This window comes from Lolium rigidum, chromosome 5 (assembly GCF_022539505.1).
Source record: "Lolium rigidum isolate FL_2022 chromosome 5, APGP_CSIRO_Lrig_0.1, whole genome shotgun sequence".
Classification (NCBI taxonomy): Eukaryota; Viridiplantae; Streptophyta; class Magnoliopsida; order Poales; family Poaceae; genus Lolium; species Lolium rigidum.
In genome coordinates, this window is record NC_061512.1 from 46,823,737 (window position 1) to 46,831,152 (window position 7,416).

A 7,416-nucleotide genomic window follows, 5' to 3' on the forward strand; every position below is an offset into this window, starting at 1 on the left:
CTAAACACTATTTGGAATAGTGTTGGCCAACCCTAACTCCACCACTTGAACTCTACTTTGTCCCCTGGTCCCCTCTCTCTCACACCAGCATAGGAACCCTAAGGAGGAGCCTAGCATGGCATGGACATGGCCATGCCGGCCATGGACACCATGTCCACCCAAACCCTCTCTCCTTCCTTCCCCAACCCTGGCCACCGTGCCATTGCTTGCCATCGCACCCTACTGGACCTACTGGAGCAAGCCATGGTCGAGGAGGAGCACGACAGCCGCCGGAACGCACGCGCCCAGGATAGCCAAGCCATGCCGACGCGGTCGCACGTGCATGCCCGCAGACGCGCACTGGACACGCGCCGCCTGGCCACCTCGCGCAGCCCCTGGACCCCCTCTCTGCAGGTTGAGCACCACCGCGCCACCACGAAGCCGCCAGACAACCTCGCGACCACGACCCGTGCCCGCCGCCGCCAGAGACGGTGACGAAATCCCGCCTCGGACGCCGCCAGACATCGCCGCACCCTGACCAAGTTAGGCACCGCCTAAGCTACCTGTCGCCACCTAGAGGACCGCCATGATGCACTGAGCAGTGCGCCGCCCTCGCCTAGCCCCTTAGCTCGCCAGAGAAGCCGCGCCGTGGTCGTGTTCGCCGCAGCACCCACGACCACTTCCGCGCCTATAAAAGGAGCCCCCGTTCATCGATCTCGGCACACCAGCACTCTCCCCTCTTCTCCCTCGACCGCCTGAGCTACTCCACTGCCTCGATTAGCCACCGCCGCCGCTCAATTTCTACCTCACTGCCGCACGCCGCCGCGGAAGCTCGCCGCCGATTGGAGCCACCCCAGGACGAGCCGCCGGTAGCTGGAGCTTCGTCGTCGACTAAACCTTCACCGCGCATACTGTCCACCGCCGCTGGAGCCCCAGTGAGCTCTCCGACCCCCTAGCGCCGCCGTGCTAGTTACCCCCTCTCGTCGGCGACGACGATGAACTCTGGCCGTCAGATCTATTTCTAATCCAACGATTCACAAGCCCCGTAACGTTTCGCTGTGTTATGAGTGACTGACGGGTGGAGCCCGCCGTCAGACGACCCACGCGTGCATGGACGCGTGGTGGACTGGACTCTGTCCGTTTAAATGATATCGTCCCGTTTAATTTTCCCGCCGGCCCGTTCAGTTCAAATGTGAATTTCCAGTTAAATTCAAAATCAGTACTGACCCTGTTTTCAAAATTCAATAGATTCAGATTGGCTTAACCAAATTTGATGAATTTTATATTGTTGGAAAGCTAAGAAAAATATCTACACAACTACACTAATCTCACTGTGAGATTCTTTGTAGAAATAATGTGACAAAAAGAACAAGTCAGGGACTTTTGCACATTCAAACAATTATTAAAAATCAACCAAAAATGATATTAAGTTGATTTCAACTCTCACAGCTCACATTTTACTTACGCTAATTGCTTCTGCAAAAATATGGTATGGTTACTTTGAGTGATCATGGCCTAGTTTAAATAAAGGACTATATGGCTATTTTAGTCAAATGATATTGTCCAAAACTATTATGTAAATCATATGAAGTGTTTTGCTTCATTTAAATCTTGTCCCAAGTACTTTCATATGAAGTTAAGACCCTGGTCTAATTACTCTCACATTGAAATACTTGGTGATATTAAATCATAATTGGTATTGTTAAATGGTATGAGCTATTCTACCTCATTTAAATCATTTTCCCAAATGATGATGATGAATGGTTGACTTAGGTCAACTTGATTTCATGCATGATTGTTTGAGGAAATTAAATCTTAAGAAGATTCAATGAGAGGAAATTATTTCCTCAAAGAACTAAATGGAAACTATCTTTTACATATGTAATGGGAGGAAATTATTTTTCTTCAAGAAAGAAAACCAAATGCAACTCATATGTTATGTGTGCCATAATAATAGAATAGTTTGTGTGAAGCCATGGTGTGCTTAGTATAGCTCTTGAACCTTGTTGGGTGATTTATCTCGTATTCGTTTTTAGACGCTAGTACCGGAGAATACCAAGAGGAGGAAGGCTTCTACCAAGAAGAGGAGGAAGAGAACTTTGATCACTACCCCCACCAAGGCAAGCTAATATTCTTGCAAATGCAAAGCCCTTTGGGGCAAGGCACCATTAGTCTTACCTTACTTACAATGATCCCATCCCAAGTTTTTACATTACAAGTTTTTACTTAATTTTTGAAGAAGTTACTTTTATAGTTAACTTTGGTCTAAGTTTAGAAGGTTATGAGAGTAGTAAAGTTAGCCTCAAAGATAGCCAAGTAAGATAGCACCCCTCGTGTTTAGTGCTAGTCCTAACAACTAAAATTGACTACTCTAGATGGGAACTTGTGATTTGAAGTGAATTTGAAAACTTTGGAATGATGAGTCATTCCATTGAAAGATCTTTGAAGGTGAATATGACCTGAATGAGATGGGGATTTTTGACTAAAACTGATATTGGTTTGGATGCGATACCTTTCCAATTTTTGAGTACCCCCACAATACCTGATTATGAGTAGGGCTTAACTGGAAGTTTATACATCTTAGTATGAGTTCCCTCTGAACAAGCATCATAGGGGTTATGCCGAGGCTGCCTCCGTTGTATGTGAAATGATGTGAATTGAGGTGAATGTACGGCCCAAGCCATGTGCAGTTCCCAGGTTGACAGTTGGCCTTCACTGGGAGGCAAGCTCATGGGGAGAGGTACCTATACTATGGTATGTAAGTGAAAGGTTATGGTTGATGATCCGCGTACTGTGTTACGATGATTCGGGGTTATCCCTGATGGATGAAATCAAATGTTGTGGCACAAGTGTGCAACCTCTGCAGAGTGTAAACCTATTCGAATAGCCGTGTCCACGGTTACAGACGATTGGAAAGGCCATACTGTTACCTGTGTCAGAAACTTCTTGAAAATGTTGATGAATTGAATGGTGACTTGTTTTGAATCACAACTGAGTTGTGGGAATGACACTAATGTTCCCACTTGAGCTAGTTAGCACATGAAAGAGTCTTTATCAAATACTTGTGAACTAAAATTGGCTTTATGCAAGATAAACTAGAGCTTAGCACCTCCTTACTAGATTGATAGCACTTACACTAGCATTAGTTTGCGAGTACTTAAATACTCACGGCTGTGTCCCTGGCTATTCAAATGGCCAGAATATGAAGAGGAGCAGAACTACCAAGGTGACGACCAGCAGGACACCTACGACAACTAGGAGTCTTCCGACGTCAAGCGTTGGCCTGTGGACTAGAGAGTCCATTCTATTTACGCTTCCTCTATGAACTTTGTGTTCGTTGATCAATAGATCAACTATTTGTGTAATATGGATCATGTGATCTGAATTTGTAAGACAAGTATGGTTTGTAATGAATGATGACTTATGATATTCGACTGTTATGTCTCGCAACAACAATATTCCTGGGATTGCGATGAATGGCATAATAGGCATCTGGACTTAAAAATCCGGGTGTTGACAATGTCCATAAATGCTGGAAGGTTTTGATCTCTTGAATCCAAAAGCTCATCTTTATCGGGTGCGCGTCCAACGCTCCCGACGGGAGTAGTCCCCGGGTCTAGGCACGGATGCTTCCAACCGTGTGTAGACTCAAGTTGTACTACTCGAATGTTTTTTGCTATCGATGTTTTTTGCAAGCTGTCGCAATCATCCGATATCTTTTTTATATCAGGTCTTCAATAACTTTGAGTAAAGTCATGCCAACTGATGGTACGTAAGGGATTTTAGTAACATGCCCAGTTATACTTGATAAATCGATACCGGTTAACTGCCAATGGCAAAACAACACTACTCTACTCAGAATCAAGTCCCCGAGCATGATCCTAGATCTTCCTTAATCTTCGAGTCCATAATTTTTATCGGGTGCGTGTCTAGCGCTCCCAATGGGAGTAGCCCCCGAGTCTAGGCACAGATGCTTGCAACCGTGTGTAGACTCAGCTCGGGTAATCGAATGTTATAAACCTCTTCGGATGCTTCATGAGGAGCCGATACTTTTGATGACATCATCAGTGACGTAGTCATTGAGACGATACTTCTGAACACTTTCATCCTCCTTGAGTATAAAATCTTTATCTCGAGCGGCTAATTGTTTAGAGGGGAAGTCGATAACTTCCTGCTTCACTCCAAACTTAGCAGCGATCTTCTGAAACTCACGGTTCCAATTTGATCGAGAGAAACTTCCATGGACTGTGATATTGGTCCCATTGTGGCCTGGCATTTTGAAATTTAGATATTCATAATGTGGCACAACCATGAACTTGGCATAAGCTGGTCTCCCGAGTATAGCATGGTAATTTGATTCCCAATTCACTACCTCAAATTTGATCCTCTCTTTCCGGAATTTGTCGGGTTTCCCGAAAACGACATTCAAGGAAATCATGCCGAGATGCTGGAAAAGTAGGGACGATGTCATGAAAACATGTATCAGATTCCTCTAACATTTTGGTTGCGATGCCCATATTTTTGACTGTGCTGGCGAATATCAGATTTAATCCACTTCCGCCATCCATGAATACTTTGCTCATACTGAACCCCCATATTTGTGTTTCGACTACCAAAGCAGCATCACCCGGTTTTGGGATAGACATCGGATGATCGGCTCTGCTAAACAGGATACTCTGCGACGACCAGTCGACATACTCTGGAATATTCGCCATGGTACTGTATGTGAGGTTAATTTCTTGCATGAGCTTCTTCATCTTTCTTCTGGAAACACCAGTTTTGTGAATCATGCTCATCTGTCCCCCGTGGTGGAGGAAAAGCTTCGTTAGAATTGTGAGTTTGAACTTGCTGAACTTGGTGTTGAGGCGGAGTTGGTGGCGGATTTGGCTGCTGCGGCTGCCCCTGCCTGTCTCATAAAACTTTTGCATTTCAATGAACTGTTGACAATCTCTGAGCAGATGACTTGACTTCTTAGTGTCATCCTTAGGATCGATATACGCATGTAGGTAACATGGAGCATTTAACTACTCAGTATAAGGTAATTTTGGGACCCTTGGAGTTCGCTCCCTGTAATTGCTGCGATTTCCACCTGAATTATTGCGATTGTTATCTTGACGATCGTCACGCCTATCATCATACCGATCATCTCGTTGATCGGAATATCCAGGGGCTACAATGTTAGCATAATCGTATCCTCGATCTTTCCTCTTCTTGCGGCGGTCTCATCGATGACCTGAATCATGTCTCGGCTGATCATCATCTTTGTCGTCACTGCGCGGATGCGGTTTCCTTACATGATCTTCTCCATCAGCCCAGCTATTGGCAATCTCCATCAATTTGGTGATAGTTTTTTGCTTCTTTCGACCAAGTTCTTTGATATATGATTCTTGTTGAATGCCGTCACTGAAGGCATCAATTGCTCTATCAACAGAAACATCTTCGGCAGCATTTAAGAGTTTGGTAAAGCGCCTGATGTACATGCGCATTGGTTCCTTCGGCTTCTGCTGACAATGACGTAGTTCTTTGATTCCGACCGGTCTTTTGTATGTTGCTTGAAAGTTTCCGATGAAGGCATCAACCAAGTCTTCCCAGGATCTAATAGATCCTTTCGGAAAGCCTCTCAACCATGCTCGTGCCAAATCTTTTAAGAAAAGCTGCAGACACTGCATCGCTGCTATTTGATTTCCCTTGTGCAAGATCACCGTTTGCAGGTAATCGTCTATCCAGGACCTCGGCTCCTGCTGGCCGTCATACTTGGTTGGATCAGTGGGGGTAGGTTTGAATCTCTTCGGTGGCATCGTCTCTTGAATGTTGTAACTTAAGCAATCGGCTCCTCGCAGTTCACCATATTCATGAGTTTCCTCAAAATCGTCGCTATCATATCCTTCCCTTGCAGCACGTCGTCATCGAGCTTTATCGACTCTGCTTTGCGTGATATAATCACGAGCATCCTTCAAGCGATGTCTGGATCCACTGTCCTGATGTGTAGTTTTCTCCTTCCTAGGGGTGAGTTTATCTCCAAGGATCGCGAGGCTTTCCAGGGCACCTCGATGAGCTTGCGCCACAGGCCCATCAGATGTCGGCTGATGGTTGATCAAGTAGGATGCGAGGTTGGCAGTTGCACCCACGACAGTTTTTGGCCTAAGCATGCCTGTGGTGTCCATGGTCATAAACGAATTGGACAATTTTGAAGTTAACTCCCTTGCATCTTCTTCCGAAAGTTGGGGCATTCTTGGTAAATGTCTTCCTGAACCTTGATTGCTTCGAGAGCCACTGATGTCTACTTCCCCCTCCTTTTCCTGTAGACAGTGTTGGGCCTCCAAGAGCAGAGGTTTGTAGAACAGCAGCAAGTTTTCCCTTAAGTGGATCACCCAAGGTTTATCGAACTCAGGGAGGAAGAGGTCAAAGATATCCCTCTCATGCAACCCCTGCAACCACAAAGCAAGAAGTCTCTTGTGTCCCCAACACACCTAATAGGTGCACTAGTTCGGCGAAGAGATAGTGAAATACGGGTGGTATGAATATATAGTAGCAGTAGCAACGGTGCCGAGAAAATAGCTTGTCGGCGTGTAGTTGATGGTGGTAGTATTGCAGACAGATAGTAACACAGTGAAACAAGAAACAAGCAGTAGTAACGCAGCAGTATTTAGGAACAAGGCCTAGGGATTAGACTTTCACTAGTGGACACTCTCAACATTGATCACATAACGGAACAGTATAAATGCATACTCTACACTCTTGTTGGATGATGAACGCATTGCGTAGGATTACACGAACCCTCAATGCCGGAGTTAACAAGCTCCACAATTTGTTCATATTTTAGTAACCTTATAGTGTAAGATAGATCAAAAGACTAAACCAAGTACTAACATAGCATGCACACTCGTCACCTTCATGCATATGTAGGAGGCATAGATCACATCAATATTATCATAGCAATAGTTAACTTCGCAATCTACAAGAGATCATGATCATAGCATAAACCAAGTACTAACACGGTGCACACACTGTCACCTTTACACACGTGCCGGAGGAATAAAACTACTTTAATAACATTGCTAGAGTAGCACATAGATAAATTGTGATACAAACTCATATGAATCTCAATCATGTAAAGCAGCTCATGAGATTATTGTATTGAGGTACATGGGAGAGATGAACCACATAGCTACCGGTACAGCCCCGAGCCTCGATATAGAACTACTCCCTCCTCATGGGAGCAGCAGCGGTGATGAAGATGGCGGTGGAGATGGCAGCGGTGTCGATGGAGAAGCCTTCCGGGGCACTTCCCCGCTCCGGCGGCGTGCCGGAACAGAGACTCCTGTCCCCGGATCTTGGCTTCGCGATGGCGGCGGCTCCGGAAGGTTTACGTGGGTTTCGTCCAACGCATCGGGGTTTTCGCGACGGAGGCTTTATATAGGCGAAGAGGCGGCGCGG